This window comes from Jaculus jaculus, chromosome 5 (assembly GCF_020740685.1).
Source record: "Jaculus jaculus isolate mJacJac1 chromosome 5, mJacJac1.mat.Y.cur, whole genome shotgun sequence".
NCBI classification, from domain to species: Eukaryota; Metazoa; Chordata; class Mammalia; order Rodentia; family Dipodidae; genus Jaculus; species Jaculus jaculus.
In genome coordinates this window covers 108,798,332-108,824,807 of record NC_059106.1, presented here as the reverse complement: position 1 = coordinate 108,824,807, position 26,476 = coordinate 108,798,332, and the positions used below count along the sequence as shown (strand labels likewise).

General features: G+C 41.3%; 1 protein-coding gene, 1 non-coding gene and 1 pseudogene across 7 annotated transcripts in view; 2 read left to right on the top strand and 1 right to left on the bottom strand.

The window, feature by feature from the left end:
• The window catches only part of Itsn2 (intersectin 2), a 210,627-nt gene that overhangs the window by 166,147 nt on the left and 18,004 nt on the right, over nt 1-26,476 (bottom strand). The gene's annotated exons all lie outside the window — the stretch shown is intronic.
• On the top strand, nt 6,599-7,083 carry LOC101612199 (annotated as a pseudogene).
• LOC123461380 lies at nt 10,936-11,040 on the top strand. The gene has a single exon (XR_006637661.1). It is a non-coding gene; the product is annotated as a small nucleolar RNA U13 (small nucleolar RNA).

Below are 26,476 nucleotides of genomic sequence, written 5' to 3'. Positions count from 1 at the left end.
TGTAACATTTAACTCACAATGATCTCATTTATCATAATGCTGATTTCAAGTTCATGTCTCATGTTTGCCGATTTCACATGCCCTGGTCAGAGACCATTTTTATTTAGCTCTGAATGCCTACTTCTTAAACCAGGATGCCACAGAAAATATTTGATAAATATTTATTAAACTAATTAACTGGGTAAATGAATAACATGGCCAACATAGAAACAAACAAACAAAAAAAGAGAAAGTGGGGCTGGAGAGATGGCTTAGCAGTTAAGTGCTTGCCCATGAAGCCTAAGGACCCCATTTTGAGGCTCTATTTCTCAGTACCCACATAAGCCAGACACAAAAGGTAGCGCATGCATCTGGAGTTTGTTTGCAGTGACTTGAGGCCATGATGCCCCCATATTCTCTCTCTCTCTCTGCCTCTTTCCCTCTCTGTCACTATCAAGTAAATAAATAAAAATAAACAATTAAAAAAAAAAGAGAGTGAAAGCAGGGCTAGAGAAATGGCTTAGCAGTTAAGGCAGTAAGGTGCTTGCCTGTAAAGGACCTAGGTTTGATTCGCCAGGACCCACGTAAGCCAGATGTACAAGGTAGTGCATGCATCTGGAGTGTGTTTGCAGTAGCTGGAGGCCCTAGAGTACTCATTCTTTCTCTATCTGCCCCCACTGCTTCTTTCTATATCTCTTTCTCAAATAAATAAATAAATAAATTTTTTAAAAAGAGAAAGCAGACAAAACAAAGAGACAAGTGGAGGCAGTGTTAAACCGAATATATAGAAAAGATCTGGTTAGGGCTGGAGAGATGGCTAAGTGGTTAAGGAACTTGCCTGCAAACCCTAATGACACAGGTTCAATTCCCCAGTACCCAAGTACAGCTAGAAGCACAAAGTGGTACATACATCTGGAGTTTGTTTACAGTAGCTGGAGACTGTGACTCACCCATTTGCTCTCTCTTCTCTCTCTGTTTGCAAATAAATAAATATTTTTTTAATTTTTAAAAAGAAGAAAAAATTCCAGTTAGAAAGGAAGCAAGTCCCAAGCTATATACTTCAAATTCTAGATATCAAAGTTATAGATATTAACAAATCTGTCCCCTGAAAATGGCTCTGCTTTAACTTAGAAATGAAGATTTATTTCCCATTGAGTTCTAAAGATATTTTGGGGGGGGGTGGTTTTGAGGTAGGGTCTCACTCTAGCCCAGACTGACCTGGAATTCACTCAGTAGTCTCAGGGTGGCCTTGAACTCTGCCTCTCAAGTGCTGGGTTAAAGGCATGCACCACCATGCCTGGCTAGTTTGTTTTTTGTTTTGTTTTTTAATTGGAAGAAATTTTGAGTTATTCAATTATACTTTGAGTTAAATTAGTTAAATGTTTGTTAGTTTAAATAAATTTGACAAAAGATCTGACATTCAAAAACATGATAGTCAAGTACCTGAAAGCATATTTAATAAAATTTTCCCATGTGTTTTCTCCATTCCCAGCCCCTACTAGATTCAGACAAGTATCAAAGCATACTTAATTAGTTGAGAAAATTGTTCCTTCCTCATCTAGTTCCCAATCAAATCAAAGTCAGTTCTGTATAAGTGTGCCTGGAGCAAAATCATCCACTATTTTACATGAAGAAATTCAGAGTATATATATATATATACCCCACCCCCATTTTACAATATTTTTATTTATTTATATTTATTTATGAGAGAGGATAGGTATGACAGCGCCTCTAGCCACTACAAATGAACTCCAGATGCATGTGCCACCATGTACATCTGCCTTACATGGAATTGAACCTGAGTCCTTAGGCTTCACAGACAAGCACCTTAATGCTAAGCCATCTCTCCAGCCCCCACCCCCATTTATACCTATTTATTCATTTTTTTTTTTAATTTGCAAACAGACAGACAGGAAGACAGAGGCAAAGTGGGCAGGGGGATAAAATGGGCATGCCTGAGCCTATTGCTGCTGCCAACAAATTCCAGATGCACATGCCACTTTGTGTGTTTGGCTTTATGTGGGAACTAGGGAATCAAACCTGGGCTTTTAAGCTTTGCAGGCAAGTGTCTTAACAGCGGAGCCATCTCTTCAGCCTTATTCATTCTTGTTTATATTCATCCCTTCATTTATTCATTGAACATGAATGTGTTGAAGAATACTACTGAAAACCCAGAAAACAGACTTAACACTACTTACGTAGGCTGTACATCAAAGCATGATACATATTACTAAGGAGGAAATGTTTATGCAACAATTATCTAACATAACGAGACCAGTGACAAAACGAGCGAACTCCAAGTGTCCTCAGAGTGAACAATGTTATACAAGTATGTGTGTGAGCATGGTTACAAAGAAAAGAAGTTTCTGAATCCAGCACAGAAAAAAGCCAAAAAAAAAGAAAAGAGCAGCAAGACAACATGGCAATAGGAGCACTCTTACTCAAAGTCGTACGAGTTCACAAAATTCAGTTTGGCTAAAGAGATCTTAAGAAACCCAGCAGTTAGCAAAGACATATAGATTATTGCTAGTAGTTGTAAATATAGACTTTTATGTGTGAGCATTTTAAAAAGAAAAATTATATTTTCTTCTTTTCAAAGAAGGGAGGGAAGGAGAGGGAAGAAATCCAGCAGTCTTCAAACTGTGTTTCCTGAGGTTCTACAAGTTTCAAGGAGATACACCAGAGGTAGAGTTGAAAGAGTGAAGGGTTGGAAAAAGATACCAATGTCAATGAAAGCAGCTCTGCTTTTGTTTTTTACCTATCAAGGCTTCTGAAATTTTTATGGTATTTTATGTATTTTTTAATACTTAATTGTAAACAGAGAGAGAAAATGGGCATACCAGGGTCCCTAGCCACTGCAAATGAACTCCAGATACAAGTACCACTTTGTGCATCTGGCTTTATATAGGTACTGGGGAATCGAACCCAGATCATTAGGCACTGCAGGCAAGCACCTTAAACACTGAGCAATCTACACCCTTTCCTGGTTTTTTGTTGTTGTTGTTGTTTTGTTGTTTTTAGCCCAAGCTGATCTGCATCTCACTCTGTAGTTTCAGGCTAGCCTCAAACTCACAGCGATCCTACTACCTCTGCCTCCCAAGTGCTGGAATTAAAGGTGTGCACTACCAATACCCAGCAGCTAATTTTTTTAAATATGTTTTTTTTTTTCCTTTTTTAGGTTTTTGTTTTTGAGCGAGAGCTCAAACATAAGTTTCTACTCCTGACACGGGTGTAACTTCCTTTCTAAATGTTTTAATGACCTATGTAGAAGCCAAAGCCAACTGGACTCACTGGAGCTAAAAAGACCAATATTTTGGCCTTGGCTCCCAGGTCACAAGGCTACCAAAGATGATGGGACACTTCTAATGTGTTTTACACTGGCCCTCAGATAAGTCACTGTCTTCCTGGTATGTAATCTGCAACAGGACAGTCACAACCAAATCGGTCCTCCAGGCTTCCCAAAGGAGGGAAGGCCACTTGGTCAGCAGGGCCCTGACTCATCCTAGCAGATTACACCAATACTGGAGAAGGCACAGTGCTCTTCCTAGGTCCTTAAGAATCTTCTTTGGAGCCAGGCGTGGTGGCGCACGCCTTTAATTCCAGCACTTGGGAGGCAGAGGTAGGAGGATCGCCGTGAGTTCGAGGCCACCCTGAGAATACAGAGTGAATTCCAGGTTAGCCTGGGCTAGAGTGAGACTCTAGCTTGAAAAACCAAAAAAAAAAAAAAAAAAAGAATCTTCTTTGGAAAGCCATTAATGACCTCCAAAATTATATCCAATTAAATTCTGGCTACCTACCTGCTTGATCTAGGAGAGAAAAGTTTAACCACAAAGAAGGTCAAGGAAACCTAAAACGAGATGCAAACAGGTAAGAGTGTGCTCTTCCCCTGAGCGCAAGGCATGCCTCATTTTCTATCCTTGCTGTTATTCAGACTTTCCATTCTACCTGCCTATACTCAAGGTAAGAACTCTTATTTTACATGGGCCCAAGCATATGCACAGGATAGTAATTAGACCAACTGCTGGGTTTGTGGGCTCCTGCCTGCTTCAGGCACCTCTGGACTTCCATGGTGGATATCTCCTCTCCAAGGAAATGACAGGAACCAATACAAATATATATTAACCAGGAAAGAACTAGCTTTCCTACTCTAACCTAGGTTACTAAGTGGAATGTTTCTGAGTGGCCTATCAACTCCACCAGGAAGAAATAGGGACACAGAGCTTCTCAAAAGTGAAGATGGACAATGTCCTACAAAGGTATGTTGGCCCCTGTCCAGCAGTTCTAATTCCACAATAAGGGAGAACAATCATAGACATCAGGATGGTTATTTTCAAATCTGGGATACATATGTATGGATGACTCTGACCAAAGAACTCTTAAGTCAAAGGCTCCCTTATGCTGGGAACAAAGAACCTATACTTGCTCGAAATACCCCAGTAATGTCCATTTCCTAGGATGGGTCCCTTCAGAATGGTCTGCTACCGAGTGGGTTCAGAGGCCAAACGTACTCTGGGCAAACCCTAATGGCATCCAATGACTGCGGTATCAACTTTTGGCCCCAGATATCCCCAGAATGAATTGGAAGGTGCAACACTGGGATTTTCTTATATACAAGTACAAGTAAAAACCTTAGAACACTCAAGCAATTTATAAAACACTGGACTTGCGGTTAAGATGGAGGCTTAGGAACCACACCAAAGCAGCCTAAGGGAGAAAAAGCCGAAGAATAACCAGCAAAACATACACTTTTACTAAAAAGTGAGGTGTATAAGAAATTAAAACAGCAGCACAGAAGTAGGAGAGATCCAGGGCATCCAGAGCCCACAGAGACAGGCCTAAGCAACTCTGGCAGCGGTGGCTTCGGCTCCAGCACCAGCAACAACAGCTCTGGCAGCGGAAGTGGCAGCAGAAGTGGCGGAGCGCTCCAGCTCCAGCAGCGCCGGCTCTGGCAGCAGCAGTAGTGGCTCCAGCAGTGGCAGCTACAGCAGAGGCAATGCCAGGTCTGTGGGGCCACAGCTACCAGGCTCTACTTGCCCCAAAAGAAAAGCCAATGCCCAGCTACAGAAAATAGAACAGTGGTCCAGCAATCCAGTCAGCCTACTTGAACCCACTGGGCACCAAAGAGGGACGCAAGCAGACACAACATAACTAAAACCAAAATCATCCAAAAAGGTAACTGGGATTGACCCAAGGAAGAGTCTCACTTGGTCACAAGCTGATTTGGAACCCCCAACAGACCAGAAATCTTAACCTCTTTGTTGATAGAGGATCTGGTTGTTATAACACCTACTCTTGCATAAATACTCAGTGCTGTTTTACATTGAATGTGTACATTGCTTAGTTATATTTTAGAATCTATCTGTATTTTGTTCCACACAGCCTACTTGAATACTCCCATCGCAGGCAGGCCCAACCCTAGAACACCTTTTTAGACACTCTGAGAGTCTTAAGGGCCACACCTAACACCTTAAGCTCCTACCCTGAAGATATATAACATCAGATCAATTGATACAGCTAAGAATACCCAGCTAGCTAGAAAATCCGAACATTAACTTAATCCAAGATGCAAAAATATATACATTATAACACAAGAAACTCTAAAAAGTAAGACAATATAAATCCACCTAAAAGTATTAATGCATCAGAAATGACCTCCAGTGAGAACGAGTTAGAAGAAATACCTGAGAAAGATTTCAAAAGAATGATTGTAAATATGTTCAAAGAAGTCAAAGAAGAAATCAAAGGAATGAAAGAGGAAATCAAACAAATCAAAGAAGACACAGGACACAAATTTAATGAAATGAAGAAGCCAACACAAGACATAAATAAGGACATAGAAATAATAAAGAAAAACCAGTCAGAATTACTAGCAATGAAGAACACAGTTAATGAAATAAAAAACTGTAGAAAATCTCACCAGTAGAATGGATGAAGGAGAGGACAGAATATCTAAGCTAGAAGACCAGGTGGCAGATCTAATACAGTCCAACAAAGAGAAAGACAAACATATAGAAAAGTATGAATGGTAATTTCAAGATATTCAGGACACTATGAACAGATCAAACATAAGAATTCAGGGCATAGTAGAAGGAGAAGAATTTCACTCCAAAGGCATAGTAGGCGTCTTCAACAAAATCATAGAAGAAAACTTCCCCCAAATTGGGAAAGAGGGGCCAATGCAGATCCAGGAAGCCTTTAGAACCCCAGCCAGACAAAACCTGGAAAGAACCTCTCCTCGCCATATTATAATCAAATTACCAAATACACAATCCAAAGAAAAAATACTGAAAGCAGTTAGAGAGAAAAATCAAGTTACCTACAAAGGCAAGCCCGTCAGGATCACAGCAGATTACTCAACACAAACTTGAAAAGCCAGAAGGGAATGGGGTGAAGAATTCCATGTTCTGAAAGATAACAACTGTCATCCATGGTTACTTTATCCTGCAAAGCTATCCATTCAAATATATGGAGAAATAAGGATACTCCACGACAAAAGCAGGCTAAAGGAGTATTTGAAGACAAAACCAGTTCTGCAGAAAATACTTGAAAGGGTGATATCACACGCTGCACACATCACTGTGCATGCACGATGGGGCCCGTGGTCGGAACTGTGGCAAACATGGCAGCCGAGCGTCAAACCAAGTTGTCCAAGAACCTACTGTGCATGAAGTTCATGCAAAAGGGCCTGGATTCAGAGACCAAAAAGCAACTAGAAAAGCAAGAAAAGAAGATTATTAGTGAAGAGTACTGGTACTTGGATTTGCCAGAGCTTAAGGAAAAAGAGAGTTTCATAAAGAAGAGCAGAGTTTCATGTTGTGTGAAGATCTTCTCCATGGAAGGATGTCATTCAGAGGATTTAATCCTGAAGTTGAGAAATGAATGCTTCAGATGAATGCTAAGAACAAAGCAGCAGCAGCAGCAGAAGATGAAACAGTAGAACTCGATATGTCAGATGAAGAAATGGCAAGAAGATATGAGACCTTGGTGGGGACAATTGGAAAAAAGTTTGCCAAGAAGAGGGACCATGCCAAGTATGAAGAAGATGAAAATGGAAACATAAAACCCATGAAAGTGAAGAAGATGATCTTAAAGCCCCAAGATTAAAAGTGAGTGCCTGAAAACTGGACTCTAGATGCTTATGAACACAGCAGCATTTTGAACTCATCATGATGGTGTCTCTGTAGTGATTCATACTCTAATGTTTATTTGTAAATAATAAACATGGGAGTAGTAATTATAAATAATTTGGGAAACATGCTGTCTTGAGACAGATGTGTAATGGATGTTGTATATCCTTTTTCATTGGCATTCATCACAAGTGGGATCTTAGTCCCTTCTCTTCAAATGTGTAAGGCACGGAAGCTTCCCAAAACAAATTTACCTAACTAATTTATACATACATATTGTTTTCCAGTTACTGATTGGAATGACTTGAAATGACTGTTGAAATTTAATGCCATTGTTTCACTTCACTCTATATTTATATTTTATTTTAAATTATTAATGTCAAGCCAGGTGACACATTTAACTTGGATCGTATGTTATGAGAATTTGTCATATATAAGTTCACCAAGACAAACATGTCTCTCCACCCTGAAGCACTTGCCTGCTACCTGTCTCTTTCTAGTACTTGGAGCGGAGAGCTGGTTGTTGTTTAAAACAGTTAATTTAGTGGCGATGGGCTCTTTTTTTTTAATGTTTTATAATAAATATCCATTTTCATGTAAAAGAAAATACTTGAAAGAATCCTCCATGCCAAAGAGAAGGAAAAGCACACATATAAGGAACCTGGAAAAAAAAAAAACTCAAATACTAGTTAACACAAGAGAGCAAAGGTAGAACTGGAACTACAAAAAAAAATGGCAAACATAAATACACACCTTTCAATAACATCTCTTAATATCAATGGCTTCAATGCCGCAACCAAAAGACATAGGTTTGCAGACTGGGTTAAAAAGAAGGATTCTACAATTTGTTAGATTGGCTGCCATCAAGAAAATAAATGACCAGCCGGGCGTGGTGGCGCACGCCTTTAATCCCAGCATTTGGGAGGCAGAGGTAGGAGGATCGCCGTGAGTTCAAGGCCACCCTGAGACTACAGAGTTTATTCCAGGTCAGCCTGGACCAGAGTGAGACCCTACCTCGAAAAACCAAAAAAAAAAAAAGAAAACAAATGACCATAAATGTTGGCGAGGATGTGGAAAAAGAGGAACCCTTCTACACTGCTGGTGGGAATGCAATCTGGTCCAGCCGTTGTGGAAATCAGTGTGGATGTTCCTAAAACAGCTAAAGATTGATCTAGCATATGACCCAGCTATAGCACTGCTAGGCATATATCCGAAGGACTCATCTCATTTCCTTAGAAGTACGTGCTCAACCATGTTTATTGCTGCTCAATTTATAATAGCTGGGAAATGGAACCAGCCTAGATGTCCCTCAACTGATGAGTGGATAATGAAGATGTGGCACATTTATACAATGGAGTTCTACTCAGCAGTAAAGAAAAATGAAGTTATGAAATTTGCAGGAAAATGGATGGATCTGGAAAGGATTATAACCCAGAAAAGAAAGCCAAGCGTCACATGTTCTCTCTCATATGTGGATACTAGCTAGAGATGACTGGGCTTCTGTGTGAGAAGGAAAAAACTCAGTAGCAGAGGCCAGTAAGCTAGAAAAGAGACAGAAAGGGAAAGGAAAGGAAGGGAGGGGGGTACTTAATAGGATGGTATTGTATATATATAAGTAGAAGAATAGATTAATGGGAGTGAAAAGGCCCAAAATGAGGTCTGGGGAAGAGACTGAGTAAAGGAAAGGTGGAGGGACAGCTAATCAAAATCTAAGAACATATGTAATCCTAGTTTTTTGGACAATGGAACACTCAGGAGCCATAGATTGTTGCTAGGAAATTTTCAGTGCCAGGGATGGGATTACTTCCAGTGAATTGTTAGCCACGGAGGTCCCTGATGCCCCAAAAACATTATAGGCCATTGCCGAGGCCCTTGGTTTCCCACCAGGAACAGATGGTAAGACCCTATTGCTGAAGACTCCATTTACTTGGCCTGCAAGGCCACTGAGAAATCTTGCTGGAACTGAGCTGATAACCTCCTCCATGTAGACCAGCTGACAGAAAGCTGGAAGAAGCCATTCTGCATACAGTCCAATGGGAGAAAGAGAAATCACCAGTGAAGATACTCAACAGTGGACACTGCAAGCCTTATAATTAGCCAGCCAGGCCAAATGACCCACGGGGTGCAACAGTGGCATGTCTGTTATGGGGGAAACCAACTGCCCTATAATTGGACTGGAGGCCCACTCCATGGGAAGGGAATACATCCCTGATACTGAAAACTTAAAACAGGGGTAGTCAGGAGCCCTAGGGGTGTAATGTGTGTGTTGTCTGGCCAAATGTAAAATGTATATACTATGCTTATCAAACTGCCCAGTAAGCACTTCTGTTAATGTTCACACCCTTATATTAATGCTACTCTCACTTTTGGTTGAGAATCTTCTCTTTTCAGATGGCAGTGACCTTGGAACAACTCAGAAGGAATCATGGTGATGGAAAGAAATGACCGCAGTGCTCAGTACTGAAATATCTGTATCACACCTTCCAAGGCTCAGGGTCCATTGCAGAAGGGGTGGCTGAAAGAATGTAAGAGCCAAAGGAAGGGCAGGACTCCATACAACAAGCTCCTTCCAGACCAAAATGGCCTGGATATCCATGGCCTCACAGTGCCTGATACTACCTGCATAAGACCATCCTAAGAGGAACAAAAGATCAAGACATCAAAAGTAAAAGAGAGACTGATTGAGATGGGGAGGGGGTTTGATGGAGAGTATAGTTTCAAACGGGTAAGTGGGGAGAGGTAGGGTATCACCATGGGGTATTTTTGATAATCATGGACGTTGTTAATTAAAAAATTTAAAAAAAAAAACACCAATAGACTAGGAGTGTTTTTCAATGGTACCATCATTTAGTTTTGGCTTTTTTTTTTTTTTTTTTGAGGCAAGCCCAACAGACTGGCCTTTATTTGTTAATTTATTTTTAATGGGAGAGAGCTAAATAGGGAACGAGAGAGAGAGAGAGAGAGAGAGAGAGAATTGATACACCAGGGCCTCCATCCACTGTAATCAAACTCTGGATATGTGCACCACACAGTGCGCATGTGCGACCTTGCACATTTGCATCACCTTGCATCTGGCTTACATGGGTCCTGGACAGTCAAACATGGGTCTTTAGACTTCACAGTCAAGCTCCTTAACTGTTAAGCCATCTCTTCAGCCCTACTCTTGGTTTTTATTCCATCTAGTGGCTTAGAACCTGTCATATGGCATGTAGAAACTCACTAAATATACTCAAAGGGCTTTCAATGACACAGCTGAGGGAATCCCCCTTAATTCTGAGGTTCAAATGATGAGAAAGGCAATCATACAAAATCCCATGGCTTTAAACATCCTTACTGCAGCCCAAAGTGCCATTATCACAATTTTTATTATTATTATCACAGTTATTATTATTATTATCACAGTTGGTATATGTCCTTGAAAACTCTGTTTTACAAGATCTACATAAACAGATTCAGACCATGCCAACACTATGGTGTCATTTGGTGAAGATGGGCGTGGATCGGGTTTTTCATGGTGGAAAAAGATAATCTTAATAGTTACTCTGTTGATCTTTGGACCTTGTATTTTAATTTTATTTCTGCTCATTTGCAGGCAACTCACACTCAGATGGTTATACAACAATCTAACTCCATCTATATGGGCATCCTTCAACACCCATTAAAAGTGGAACACTCAGATGCTGGGCATGGTGGTACATGCCTTTAATCCCAGCACTCAGGAAGCAGAGGTAGGAGGATCGCCATGAACTCAACGCCACCCTGAAACTACATAGCAAACTCCAAGTCAGCCTGGGCTAGAGCACAACCCTACCTCAAAAAACAAACCAAGATCCTTTTATTGGTTCATAAGCGTGATGATTGGGTGTTCACGCTCTTGCGTGACGTGTGCCTCCCACTAAACCTTGTTACATTCTGGCACATAACCCGTCTGACGTGAAAACAAAAAAAATTAATAATTTTTTTTTTAAAGTAGAACACTCGCCACTTCTGACAATTACCTACCACCCCTACTTCAGTGTTACTTCTCAGTCTCCAAGTCAGGCTCCAACACTTATATCACTAATGTGTACAATTGTTTTGGTACTAGGTCAGTAAAACCTACACACCAAAAGCAATAGGAATCTAAGTGGCAGGTTTCTCCCTTGGGCCTTCAGATAGTCTCTCCCCCCCCCCATTCTGTAATTACACTACGACCCAGTCCAGCTGAAAGTAGTTAATGACTGACCAGTCACTGCCATCTTTTCTCTAACAGTAGTGTCTTCCCATGAGGGAGGAATGAGAGGACCAGGGAGGTAGCATTTTTTGGTTCAGGCAGTTAAAAAGGGAATAAACCCATAAGGGAGGAACCTTACATCATACCCTCGTCATACCTACCTCAGCCCACCAAACCTACCTCAGCTTGCCCCACCTGCCTCAATGGTAAGACTCAGCATCTGCTCATCTCATCCAATCAAATCTCCCTCTCTAAAGCATGCACCCCACCCAGGTGTGTGTGGACCCCTTCTCTGAGCCTAGGCCGACTGCCTGACATACCTGACACAGGTGTGTCAGCATCCTCCAGAGCACTGACTCCAAATATTTATTTGGGCTCATGGCAGGAAACTTCTCCCTCCAGCTTTTGAGTCCCCCACGCCAGTAAGAATATGTCTCTTCCACTCTGGCAGCGTGGCTGCCAGGGTGGGAAGTGATGTTTCTTTGTCACTGCTTTTATGGCCTTTTAATTTCTTTGGAAACTCACACCTTTTAGAAAAACCCCCTTTTCACATTTTTGTTTCTAGGGCCCATGTCTGTTCTCCCGCATGGGCTCCCAGACCACGTGGTGAATTCTCCCTCTCCTCAGCCACTTTCCTTACCCTCCTCCCTCTTATGTCTGTTCATTTTGAATATGTGGTGGTTTAAAAACCATTCTTGCTGGGTGTGATGGCGCACACCTTTTATCCTAGCACTTGGGAGGCAGAGGTAGGAGGATCGCTGTGGGTTTGAGCCACCCTGAGACTACATAGTGAATTCCAGGTCAGCCTGGGCCAGAGTGAGACCTTACCTCAAAACACCAAAAACAAAAACAAAACAAAACAAAAAAACATTATTCTCAGTCTGGTTTATGCAACTCTGGTTATATTACAGACATGAATGTAGGGTTTGGGGTTAAAGGTTTGTTCCAGAACTCTAGTACCCTATGACAAAAGGAGGAAAGGTTATTAAAGTCTTGTGTGTGTGTGTGTGTGTGTGTGTGTGTGTGTGTGTGTGTGTGTACACGTACATGCTTATGTGTGTGCATGCATGTGGAAGCCCTAGAACAACCTTGGGTATTGTTTCTTTCAGGCACAGTCTAACATTTTTGACATGGGTTCTCTCGATGGCCTTGAACTTGCCAAGGAGGCCAGAGTGGCAACCCAGACAGCCTCAGGAATCGGCTTATCTCTGCCTCTCCAGTATTGGGATTAAGAGCACATCTACCACACCCAGCTTTTTTACATGAATTCTGAAGATTCAACGCAGGTCCTCATGCTTGCAAGGCAAGCACTTTGACAACCGAGTTATCTCCTCAGCCCATCCTTTATTTTTCAGACAGATCAGAACTATTTATGGAAGGGAAAAAAAATCTCCAAAAAGGATTGGAAAGGAAGGTTACCTCGCCTAAGCAGAATTAGACAGCTCTTGGGCATAAAGTTAGACCACAGGACAGGCATTTATGGCTCTGGGGACAAAGTTCAAAAAAGGCAACTTATGAAGAATAAAGACATTCATAAGTTTGGAAGCAGGAAAAAAAGAAACAGAAAACACAGTTTCGTTTTTTTGTTTTTCCTACAACTATTTTATTCCTCTCATCTTTAGGCTTACACAACAGTCCAAAAATAGAAATGAAGACAGAGTATAATCTCCTAGGTTCCTGAGTGCCTAAACACATATTTCTCTTCAAGTCACAAAAAAGAGAAGATCATATGCAAATCAGTTCCCATCAATCAACCAGACATATGTACATTCAGAACAGCTTAGACTCTACACATTCAAACATTTGTTAAATGAATGAATATACGGAGAAATACTGTAGGCAGAGGTAAAAAGGTACATTCATGCTGGGGCATGGTGGCACACGCCTTTGATCCCAGCACTCCGGAGGCAGAGCTTGGAGAATCACTGTGAATTCAAGGTCACCCTGAGTCTACATAGCGAATTCCAGGTCAACCTGGGCTACAGGGAAATCCTACCTCGGAGGGGTGGGGGGTTAAGTTCAAAGCAGAGTGATTCCTGTGGTAAGGAAACAGATGACTTATTCACATGAACTAGTAACTGTGTGTAGTTATGCGCAGTACTTGTGGTGTGTATACATAAGGATGCAGATGCACACACTCCATGCACATGCAGACAGAAGCCAAAGGAGGCCATTAGGTACCCTCCTCTATTGCTCTCCTGCCTTACTTCTCTGCGACAGTCTTTCCATGAACCTGGAGTTTGTTGTTTTTCAGCTAGACCAGCAAGCCCCAACAAACCGTCTGTCTCTGTCTCCTCAATGCCGGTGTTACAGGTGTTTGCAGCCATGTTTTTATGTGGTTTTTTTTACATGGGTGCTGGGAATTGAACTCAGGTCCTCATGCTTGTGCTAGTGGTTTACCCATGGAGTCATCTCCCCAGCTTCATTCTTTTTTTTCTTCAATTTTTAAAAAAATTTATTTATTTGAGAGACAAATAGAGAAGAGAGAATGGGCACACCAGGACCTATAGCCACTGTAAACGAACTCCAGATGCATATGCCGCCTTGTGCATCTGGTTTACATGGGTACTGAGGAATCGAACTGAGTCCTTAGGCTTCACAGGCAAACGCCTTAACTTCTAAGCCATCTTTCAGCCCCTTTTTAAAATTTTTATTTATTTATTTGAGAGAGAGGGAGAGGGAAAGACGGAGAGAGAGGGAGAAAGAGAGGTTACATTCTTAATATATGCATGTAAATACAGGTCTGTGTACACATATGTGATATGTTTCCAGAGATAAATTTTACAAGTGGAAAGCAGCAAGTTAAGAGTATGAACACTAGTTTTTTGTTTTGTTTTGTTTTGTTTTTAGTTTGTTTATTTTGAGAGCAACAGAAAGACAGAGGAAGAGAATAGGTGCCTCCAGCCTCTGCAAACAAACTCCAGATGCATGCGCCACCTTGTGCACCTGGCTTACGTGGGTCCTGGGGAATTGAGCCTTAAAGTGGGATCCTTAGACTTCACAGGCAAGTGCTTAACCACTAAGCCATCTCTCCAACCCTGAATACTATAATTTTAAAAGATACTACCAAATAACTTAAATTGAGCTTCATCTGTAAAGTCTCTCAGAACAGCCTAATAGCATAGCACAGTAAGATGATGTTTAAATATAACATTCCCACCAAACTTTTGGCTTTATTCAGTAAGGCATTATAGAGTGCCTATGGCAGTAATATACTATATCTCCTCTAAGTTCTTATCCCTTAACTAAGCTTTCTTCTCTCAATAAATGTTATTTACAAGAAAAAATATGCTACACCTAATTTCACATAAAACACATTCATTAAAATATCAAACAATAAAGACTGGAGAGACGGCCCAGTGGTTAAGGTGCTTGCCTACAAAACCTAATGACTGGGGTTCAATTCCCCACTACCCATGCAAAACCAGATACACAAGTGTCCCATGCATCTGAAATTTGTTTGCAATGGCCAGAGGCCTATATTCATATTCGCTCTCTTTCTCTCCCCTTGTAAATAAATTTATTTTTTTTAATCAAGCAATTCAAACAAGACAAATATTCAAATATTGAGATCTCAGTAATTCAGTAAAGAGAACTCCATGGTAAATTTCAACTTGCTTTTTGAAAACAAGGAATTCCCCACTAGGGTGACTCAAAAGTCACCATAAGGCTGAAACAAAGCATGCTCAGCACTAACACATTTCTATCATATCCTCCAAGGTTCAGGGTCCATTTCCTTGTTTCCAAATTTTAATTTATTGTGGCACATAAATAAAAATTCCCTTTGTCAGAAAAAGAAAACCAGGAATGCCATCTTTTAACTCGATAGCCAATATTATAGAGCTTTTGTCTGTTTAGTGTTTTATAAATAGTATTAAATAAGAAATTTATTTTAAGAAAATATTTAGTTGACATTACAAATATCATCAAGTTTAGTCATGCTATCTCTATTCAGTGCTAAACTACTACTGCAGATGAAAAGTACACTCATCTATGCATACCTTAATATGGAGGCCAAAGACCAGCATCCAAGCGCATGCCCAAGCAGGGCCTGCATGTGAAGAGTTCCTATCTGTGGTTGGTAGTTTCCAGTCACAACCAAAATAGGAACAGAATGAAATCATAGAGAAAATCTAGTAGCCAATAGACAGAAAAGTATTCATCCATTTGCCTTTAGCTACTGAGCCACCTCCTCAGCCCCAGAATGTTTGATTTTAAAAATTGCCATGAAGCCTGGCGTGGTAGCATATGCCTTTAATCCCAGCACTTGAGAGGCAGACTTAGGAGGATCACTTTGAGTTTGAAGCCCCCCTGAGACTATCTAGTAAATTCCAGGTCAGCCTGAGCTAGAGTGAGACCCTACCTCGAAAAACCAAAAAAAAAAAAGGACCCAGGTTTGATTCCCCAGTACCCACGTAAGCCAGATGCACAAGGTGGTGGGTGCATACATCTGGAATACGTTTGCAGCGGCTAGAGGCCCTGGTGTACCCATTCTCTCTCGGTCTGTCTCCTCTCTCTCTCTCCTTGCAAATAATAAAATAAAAATGAAATAAATTTTTAAAAAATTGCCATGAGGGCTGGAAAGATGGCTCAGTGGTTAAGACATTTGCCTACAATGCTTAAGGACCCACGTTCAATTCTCAGGTACTCACATAAAGTGAGATGCATTAGGTGGCGTATGTGTCTGGAATTCGTTTGCAGTGGCTAGAGACCCTGGTGCACCCATTTTCACTCCTTTTTTCAAATAAATAAGTAAATATATAAAAATTGCTGTGAGTTTCTCATTTTTCATTGTTAATAATTTTTAATATATTTTTATTTATTTGCAAGCAGAGAGAGAAAGAAAGAGTTGCCAGGGCCTCTAGACACTGTAAACAAACTCCAGACACATGCACCACTTTGTGCATTTTGGTTTCATATGGGTACTGGGGAATCAAACGCAGGTCCTTAGGCTTTGCAGGCAAGTGCCTCAACTGTCAAGCCATCTTTTTAGCCCTTTTTAATCTTTAAAAAAAATCATTAGAGCTGGGCATGGTGGTGCACTCCTTTAATCCCAGCACTCAAGAGGCAGAGGTAAGAGGATCACCATGAGTTCGAGGCCACCCTGAGACTAAAGAGTGAATTCCAAGTCAGCCTGGGCTACAGTGAGACCCTACCTTGAAAATCAAAAAAAATAAAAAAAATAAAAAAAAAATTAGGGCTGGAGAGATGGCTTAGCGGTTAAGTGCTTGCCTGTGAAGCCTAAGGTTCGAGGCTCAATTTACCAGTACCCATGTATGCCATATGCACAAGGGGTGCATGCGTCTGTAGTTCATTTACAGTGGCTGGAGGCCCTGATGCGCTCATTCTCTCTCTCTGCTTTTCTCTTTCTCTGTCGCTCTCAAATAAATAAATAAAAATAAAAACAAAAGAATTTTTTAAAAACTCATTAGGGGGGCTGGAGAGATGGCTCAGCAGTTAAGGTACTTGCCTGCAAAGCCAAAGGACCTTGGTTCAATTCCCCACGACCCACATAAGGCAGATGTACAAGGTGGTGCATGTGTCTGGAATTCATTTGCAGTGGCTAGAGGCCCTGGGGCACCCATTCTCCCTCCCTCCCTCTCCTCTTCCCTCCCTCCCTCCCTCCACCTCTCTCTATCTGAAATAATTTTTGTTTTGGTTTTCCGAGGTATGGTCTCACTCTAGCTCAGGCTGACCTGGAATTTACTACGTAGTCTTAGGGTGGCCTCAAACTCACAGCAATCCTCCTATCTCTGCCTCCAAGTGCTGGGATTAAAGATGTGTGCCACCACGCCCAGCTAAATAATTTTTTTAAAAAAAGAACATAAAAAAAATCATTAGGGCTAGAGAGATGGCTTAGCAGTTAAGGTGCTTGCCTACGAAGCCTAAGAACCCAGGTTCAATTCTCCAGGTCCCATGTAAGCCAGATACACATGGTGCCACATGCATCTGGAGTTTTCTGGGACTAGAAGCATACACACACTCCCTCTCTCAGTCTCTAATAAATACATAAAAATTTAAAAAAAAATTTTAATGTTTTAAAATTTTCTTAAATCATTAAATGAATTGTGGCTTGATATTAAGACAGAATTTCCAACAATTTCTGAAACAGCTTTAAATATACTGCTCTTATTTTATACTATGTACTTGGGTGATGCAGTGTTCTCAGCACTGAAATTATAAAATCAAAGTATTGACCAACTCTAAAAAACACTTAAGATCCTTATTCCAGTAGTATCAAATATTCAGTCAAGATTTAATTCTTGGTCTGTGCAGATGACTCAGAAGTTAAGGCACTTGCCTCCAAAGTCTAAGGACCTGGGTTCAATTCCCCAGTACCCACTTAAAGCCAGATGCACAAAGTGGCACAAACATTTGGAGTTCTTTTGTAGTGGCTGGAGACTCTGGCACACACCCATGCTCTGTCTCTCCTCATTCTATTTCTCTCTGCTTGCAAATAAATTTAAAAATTTTTAAATCCTATACTTAAAAGATTTAATTCTTTATGTAAAACTAAAGCACATCCATCTCATTACTGTACAAACTTTCTTTCATCTTTAATAAATGGCAAAATTATGTGTATGTCAAGGAATTGTTTTAAAGCAAACTTATTTATCGTTTATTTAAAAAAAATCCCAGGCTGGAGAAATGGCTCAGTGGTTAAGGCACTTGTCTGCAAAACCAAAGGACCCAGGTTCAATTGATTCCCCAGGAACCATGTAAGTCAGATACAAAAGGTGACACATGCTTCTGGAGTTCATCTGCAGTGGCTAGAGGCCCTGGCACACCCCTTCTCTCTCCGCCCCTCCTTTCTATCTTGTTCTCTCAAATAACTTTTTAAAAATATTTTATTTTTATTTACTTGACAGAGAAAGAAGGGGGAGAGACAGAGAGAGAGAGAGAGAGACAGAGAGAGAAATTTTTTTTGGTTCGAGTTAAGGCCTCACTCTAGTTCAGGCTGACCTGGAATTCACTATGTATTCTCAGGGTGGCCTCAAACTCTTGGTGATCCTCCTACCTCTGCCACCACACCTGCTGAGAAAATGTTTTTTAATTTTCACAAAAGCCAGGCATGGCCAACCGCTCACTAATTGGACTGGAGGCCTACTGTTGTCTGGCTAAATGCACATATTATGCTCACCAAACTGCCCTGTAAGCACTTTTCTTAACATTCACACCCATATATTAATGCTACTCTCTCTTTTGGTTAGAGAAGCTTCACTTTTCAGATGGAGATGTAATGACTCAGAAGGTACCATAGTGCTGAGAAGTAGTGACAGAGGAGCTTTCAGCACTGAAATATCTCTATTACACCCTCCAAGGCTCTGGGTCCATTGCGAAAGGGGTATCAGAACTGGGCATGGTAATGCATGCCTTTAATCCCAGCACTTGAGGCAGAGGTAGGAAAATCACTGTGAGTTCAAGGCCACCCTGAGACTATATAGTGAATTCTAGGTCAGCCTGGGCTAGAGTGAGACCCTACCTCGAAAAAACAAAACCAAAACCAAAACAAAACAAAACAAAAAGGTGGTGGAAGGCCGGGCGTGGTGGCGCACGCCTTTAATCCCAGCACTCGGGAGGCAGAGGTAGGAGGATCACTGAGAGTTCAAGGCCACCCTGAGACTACATAGTGAATTCCAGGTCAGCCTGAGCCAGAGTGAGACCCTACCTTGAAAAGCCAAAAAAAATAAATAAATAAATAAAAAATAAAATAAAATAAAAGGTGGTGGAAGGAATGTAAGAGCCAAAGGAAGGGTAGGACTGCTTAAAATGCAATCACCCAGACACAAATTGGCCTTGATATCCATGACCTCACAGTGCCTAGTACTAATTACCAAGATCCTCATACTAGGAGGAAAAGATAAAAATGACTAATTGAGAGGGACAGAGGATATGATGGAGAGTGGATTATGAAGAGTTAAGTGGGAGAAGGAAGGGAATTATCGTAGTTTATTGTCTATAATTATGAAGTTGTCAATAAAAAAAGTTTAAAAAATAAAAAAGCCAGGCACGGTGGCCCACACCTTCATCCTAACATTTGGGAGGCTAAGAGGATTGCTACAAGTTGGAGACCAACCTAGCATACATAGTCAGTTCCAGACAGCCTTGGCTACAGAGAGATCCTCCCTAAAGAAAATTTTAAAAAAAGAGCTGGGTGTGGGGGTACATGCCTTTAATCCCAACACTCAGGAGGCAGAGGTAGGAAGAGCACTGTGAATTCAAGGCCACCCTGAGAAAACAGAGTGAATTCCAGGTCAGCCTGGGCTAGAGGGAGACCCTACCTGTGGGTAGGAGGGAAAGAAGGTCTCCTAGATGGTGAGACCCTGTTGCTGAAGACTCTACATGGTTGGGCTGCAGGTCACTGAAAAATCAAGCTGGCACTGAGCTGAAAGCCTCCTCCCTGTTGACCAGCTGTCTGAATGCTAGAAAGAGCTATGAAGCCTACTGGAGGAGAAAAGTCATTAACAGTGTTAACCAGCAATGGACACTGCAAGCTATATGGCTGCCAGCCAGACTAAATGTACCAATTGGTGCAATGGTGACACGTTTGTTTTGGAGGAAATCAACTGCTTTCTGATTGGACTTGAAGCCAGCTCCACAGTGAGTGAGGGAGTCATGTCTGGTACTGAAAATCTAATGAAGAGCCTATGACTTGAAAGGTCATTGGCTCTGAGGGGTGGAGGTTCGAGGGGGACTACAACTGCTGTCTGGCTAAATGGATATATTATGCTAACAAACTGCCCTCTCAATACTTAAGTTTATGCCCATATATTAATGTTACTCTCACTTTTGGTTAAAGAATCTTCTCTTTTCAGGTAGCAATGACCACCAGTTATTTAAAAATGTCCAAACACTGAGAAGACGTGACTGTGGAGTGTTCAGTACTGAGACATCCCTCTCACACCCTCCATGGCTCAGGGACCATTGCAGAGGAGGTGGCAGAAAGAATGAAGAGTCAAAGACAGAAAAGGGGAGCTTAAAATACTGTCTTCCAGGGCCAGAGAGATGGCTTAGCGGTTAAGTGCTTGCCCATGAAGCCTGAGGACCCCTGTTGAAGGCTCGATTCCCCAGGATCCACATTAACCACCATGTACAAGGTGGTGCAGGCATCTGGAGTTCCCTCACAGTGGCTGGAGGCCCTGGCGCACCCTTTCTCTCTCTCTCTCTACCTTCCTCTTTCTCCCTCTGTCTGTCTCTCTCAAATAAATAAATAAAAATAAACAAACAAAAAAAAATGACTTCCAGACACAAAGTGGCCTAGATATTCATGACCTCTCAGTGGCTGATGCTACCTACACAAGACCTACATAATAGGCGGGGGAAATGATGACATTAAAATAAAAGATAGCTGGACATGGTGGCATATGCCTTTAATCCCAGCATTCAGGAAGCAGAAGTAGGAGAATCACTGTGAGTGCGTTCGAGGCCAGTCTGAGACTACATAGTAAATTCCAGGTAATACTGGAGTAGGGCAAGACCCACCTTGAAAAAAGAAAAAAATCAGGGCTGGAGAGATGACTTAGCAGTTAAGATTCACACCTGTGAAGCCTAAGGACCCAGGTTCAATTCTCCAGGTCCCATGTAAGCCAGATGCACATGGTAGCACATGTGTCTGGAATTCATTTGCAGTGGCTAGAGGTCCTGGTACACCCATTCTCTATGTGTGTGTGTATCTTAAATAAATAAATAAGTAAATATAAATATTTTTTTAAAATCATAGGGGAAGGGGAGAACCACATGGTGGGGGGGGGATAAGGAAGCACAGAGCATGAGGGAGGACAAATTAAAGGACAGTAAATGACACATATGTTTGAATATTCCATGATGGTGCTCAATGGATAAAATGCTTGTACAAGCATGAGAGCCTAAATTCAATCCTCAGTACCCACATAATCCCAGTGCAGTGGCACACCCATTTAATCCTAACACTGGGGAGGCAGAGACAGGTGGGACTCACTGGTTACCCAGTATAGTAAGTTTGAGGCCAGCCTTGAATTCCAGTGAATTCCAAGTCAACCTAGGCTAGAATGAGACCCTACCTCAAAAAAACAAAAATAAATAAATAAATAAAAGTTTTTTTTTAAGTTCTCAACAAAATAAAAACCCAATTTAAGAACACATTAAGCTGGGCATGGTGGCTCACGTCTTTAATCCCAGCACTTGGGAGGCAGAGGTAGGAGGATTGTTTTGAGTTGAGACCACCCTGACACTACATAGTGAATTCCAGGTCAGCCTGGGCTACAGTGAAACTCTACCTCGAAAAACCAAAGGAAAAAAAAAAAAAAAACAAGAAGATCACACATCATGATGATATTGGTTTCAACCCAGAGATGAAATTTTAGTTCATGTGTAAATCAGTAAGACAGCATGGTAGTTTGATTCCGGTGTCCCCCATAGACTCAGGTGTTCTGAATGCTAGGTTTCCAGCTGATGGAGATTTGGGAATTAATGCCTCCTGGAAGGAATGTATTCTTGGGGGCAGGCTTATGGGTACTATAACCAGTTTCCCCATGCCAGTGTTTGGCACATTCTCTTGTTGCTATTGTCCACCTTATGTTGGCCAGGGGGTGATATCCACCATCTGCTCATGCCATCATTTTCCCTGCCATCATGGAGCTTCCCCCTTGAGCCTATAAACCAAAATAAATCTTTTTCCCCACAAGCTGCTGTCTATTGGCTGGGTGATTTCTACCAGCACTGCTGAATCTGACTGAAACAGACAGAATGCACCATATTAATAGATTTATGGACAGAAATCACATGATCATCTCAATAAACGCAGAAAAGACATCTGATAAAGCTCAACATGCTTTCATGATAATCATGAGGAAGTACCATGTACGCACCTGGACTTTTAGTGATAGATGCTGCACTCCCCTCTTTCGGGGCTGCAGCTGGGAAGATTCTGTCAAACAATTAAAAGTTTATGACAGCTAACAAGAATTTTGTGACTCCGAGCCTGAGTCCTTTTGCACAATATATAACCACCCTATCTTAGAAGATGGCAACTGGTAGTTAATCTCACTTGACAGAACCTTGCACTCACAGATCATAAATTTCTCCTTCAAGGGCAGGAAAATTCAGACAAAGGATTGTGAAAGGTATATAATTCCAACACTGGCTGTATTGAGGATCTCGGTTGATTTTGGTGTTAGCCAGCAGAGGTCCGCACCTAAATACTCTCTTCCTCTCTGTGAAGTGGATTTGCCTGATTATTCTCACTGACTCAGTAATTCCTAGTTTAAAAAAAAAAGTCCTGAAGAAACTAGGAATCAATGGAACATCCCTCACCACAGCAGACACAGATTAACTTAAAGCCAACACCGTAGTAAATGAAGCAAAACTGAGAGCATTTCTTCCAAAATCTGGAATGAGACAAAGGTGCACACTCTATAATCTAATTCACTATTCCACTTGAAGTTTTAGCTAAAGCATTTAATTAAATGAAAGAAATAGGAATAAAAACCAGAAATGAGGGTGTCAAGTTATTCCTATTTGTAGATGTATACTGATGCACTTGTCTGTAATCCCAACATGCCTTCCAGAAATGGGAGGCAGTCAGGAGAACCTTGAAGCTAGTCTGGCCTTCCCAGCTGCAAAACAAGAGATCCCGTCTTGAGCAAAGGAGGAGAACCAACCCCAAGATTGTCCTTTGACCTACACACACACACCCCAAAAAGTAATAATAAAAATACTTTTTAGAGTATTTATTATTTGTTTTCAAACAGAGAAAGAGTAAGAAAGAGAGACGGATTAGGCACACTGGGGCCTCTTGCCACTGCCAGCAAACTGTAGATGCATGTGCCACTTTGTGCACTTTATGTGGGTACTGGGGAACTGAACCCAGGCTGTCAGGCTTTGTAAGTAAACACCTTTAACCGCTGAGTCATCTCTCTAGCCCAAATAATAACAATTTTTAATTTTTCAAAATATTTTTACTTATTTGAGAGACAGACAGAAAGACACAGAGAAAGAAAGAATGAGTATGGACACACCAGGGCATCCTAACACTGTAAGCAAACTCCAGACTCACACACCATTTTGTGCACCTGGCATTACGTGGATACTGGGTAATTGAACCTGGGCCATCAAGCTTTGCAAGCAAGTACCTTTAATCACTGAGCCATGTCTCCAGTGCAATAATTTTTTTTTTTTACTGACAACTTCCATAATTGTAAACAATATCCCATGGTAAGCCGGGCATGGTGGTGCATGCCTTTAATCCCAGCACTCAGGAGGCAGAGGTAGGAGGATCGCCATGAGTTTGAGGCCTCCCTGAGACTACATAGTGAATTCCAGGTAAGCCTGAGCTAGAGTGAGACCCTACCTTGGAAAACCAAAACAAAAAACACAAAAATCCCATGGTAATTCCCTCTCTCCGCCCACTTTCCCTTTTGAAACTCCACTTTCCATCATATACCATCCCCTTCTCAGTCAGTCTCTCTTTTATTCAGATGTCATCATCTTTTCCTCCTATTGTGATGGTCTTGTGTAGGTAGTGTCAGGCATTGTGAGGTCATGAATATCCAGGCCATTTTGTGTCTGGAGGAGCATGTTGTAAGGAGTCCTACCCTTCCTTTGGCTCTTACATTCTTTCTTCTTCCACAATGAACCGTGTCCTTGGAAGGAGTAATATATTTCAGTGCTGAGCACTCCTCTGTCAAATTCTTAAATAAAACATTCTAATACAGTGCAATCCAAAAATCATACTAATTTGATACTTATGTGCTAAGTAATGACAGTAGGAAAATATTAAAAGTCTTTGTTTTCCATAATTAAACCATTATATCTCCATAAGAGAAAAAACATTGTGTTTACAGTAAAAACAGCAATTCAGGGCTGGAGAGATGGCTTAGCAGTTAAGGCGTTTGCCTGAAAAGCCAAAGGACCCCTGTTGAATTCCCCAGGACCCATATAACCCAGATGCACAAAGTGGCGCATGCATCTGGAGTTCATTTGCAGTGGCTAGAGAACCTGGCACGCCCATTCTCATTCTCTCTCTCTCTCTCTCTCTCTCCCCCCCCCTCTCTCAAATACATAAATAAATAAACATTTTAAAAAAGAGGAAAACAGCCAGGTGTGGTGGTGCATGCCTTTAATCCAAGCACTGGGGGGGAGGGGCAGAGGTAAGAGGATCACAGAGCGTTCAAGGCCACCCTGAGACTACATAGTGAATTCCAGGTCAGCCTGAGCTATTGTGAGACTCTACCTCAGAAAAAAAGAAGAAAAAAAAAAAAAAGCAATTCGTAAGATAGAAGAGTGTCCAGTATGGGTTTCTGGCATCAACTGATGGAGTTGCATGTTGTGAGAGCATGAGCAATGTAAAGTGCATCTGCTATGCATTCAGAACCAAAGCTTCAGAAAAGTAATGAAATACAATATGAGCTAACCCTGCTAGAAATATCTCAGACTCATAGTTTTGATTTTTTAAAATATTTTATTTGTAGCCGGGCATGGTGGCATACACCTTTAATCCCAGCACACCAGAGGCAGAGGTAGGAGGATCACCGTGAGTATGAGGCCAGCCAGAGACTATACAGTGAACTCCAGGTCAGCCTGGGCTAGACCTACCTCATAAAACAAATTTAAAAATATTTTTTTAATTTATTTGAGAAAGAGAGAGAATGGGCACACTAGGGTCTCTAGGGACTGAAAGTAAACTCCAGATGTGTGCACCACCTTGTACATTTGTCTTTACATGGGTACTGGGGAATCGAACCTGGATCCTTTGCTTTGCCGTGCCTTAACCACTAAGCCAACTCTCCAGCCCATATTTTTGAGTTTGAATACATTTTGGTCACTACATGTTCAGAAACCTTTTACTGCTGCCAAATTTTTTGTGTACCTCCCCCATTTAATCACACAACCCCATATGGGGACATGACCCACACAGTTTAAGAAACTAGTCCTGGGCTGGGGAAATAGCTTAGCAAGTTAAGGTGCTTGCCTGGGAAGCCTAAGGACCCACATAAGCCAGATACACAAGGAGGCACACGCGTCTGGAGTTCATTTGCAGTGGCTGGAGGCCCTGGCGCGCTCATTCTCTCAAAGTCTCTCCCTCTTTCTCTGTCAAATAAATAAATGAATAAAAATAAATATTATTTTTTAAAAAAGAAAGAAAATGTTTCCTTCCTCCATCAACCATTAACTGTGTATGTATAATTAAAAAAAAAAAAAAAGTGGGCTCAAGGAGCTTTTCTCATCCCCTGACAGGCCCAGCCCTGCAGATCTGGTGTAGGTAATCACAACTGCTGGAAATTCAAGAGTCTGGAACCCAGTACAGTTACTCCCTGGGTTTGTGAACTTACCACAACATAGCTTCAATTTCCCAATATATTAAATGTGGATAACTGTACCTAACAGCCAAGTCACTTTAAGCCTTCTATACCATGTTTGTAAAACATGTGGCACACAGAGGGTTCATTTAAATGTTGACTATTATGACTATTAACAATATTTTCCACTACAGTCATTCATTCATCAACTTGATTTCACAGAAACAAATTACTTAAACCAAATATAACAAGTTTTAGGCCCTAAATCCTAAAGGCATGTTGATCTCTTAAAAACTTCAAAGAATATAACTTCTTGCAACAAACTTTAATGCTAATACTGCAACTTATTCTTTTCAGGTTAAGATAGTTAAACATAAATTATAAGCTTGGATTTTTTTTTTTAAGCTTAGATTTTTATAGCTAAGTACAGCTAACACAACAAGTTGCAAGGACATAAAAGAATAGAAATGAACTAATGATAAGTACTCAAGTTATATTGAAGCTTTAAGTTAAATCACTTTTAGAAGAATTAGTCAACAACTTGAAACAAGACAATTCATCCACACAAAGGGGGAAAAACACACCTAAGAAATGCACATGACTCAGCTTCCACTAGTAGGAGGAGGGCTCGGAGAGCCAGCTATTTAGCCTATTCACATCTGGCCATTATCAAGAGTAAACATTAGGGCTGGAGAGATGGCTTAGCAGTTAAGGCATTTGTCTGCAAAGCCAAAGAATCTTGGTTCAATTCCCCAGTACCCACATAAGCCAGATGGACAAGGTGGCGCATGCATCTGGAGTTTGTTTTGCAGTAGCTGGAAGCCCTGGTATACCCATTCTCTCTCTCACTCTGCCTCTCTCTCTCTCCCTCAAATAAATGA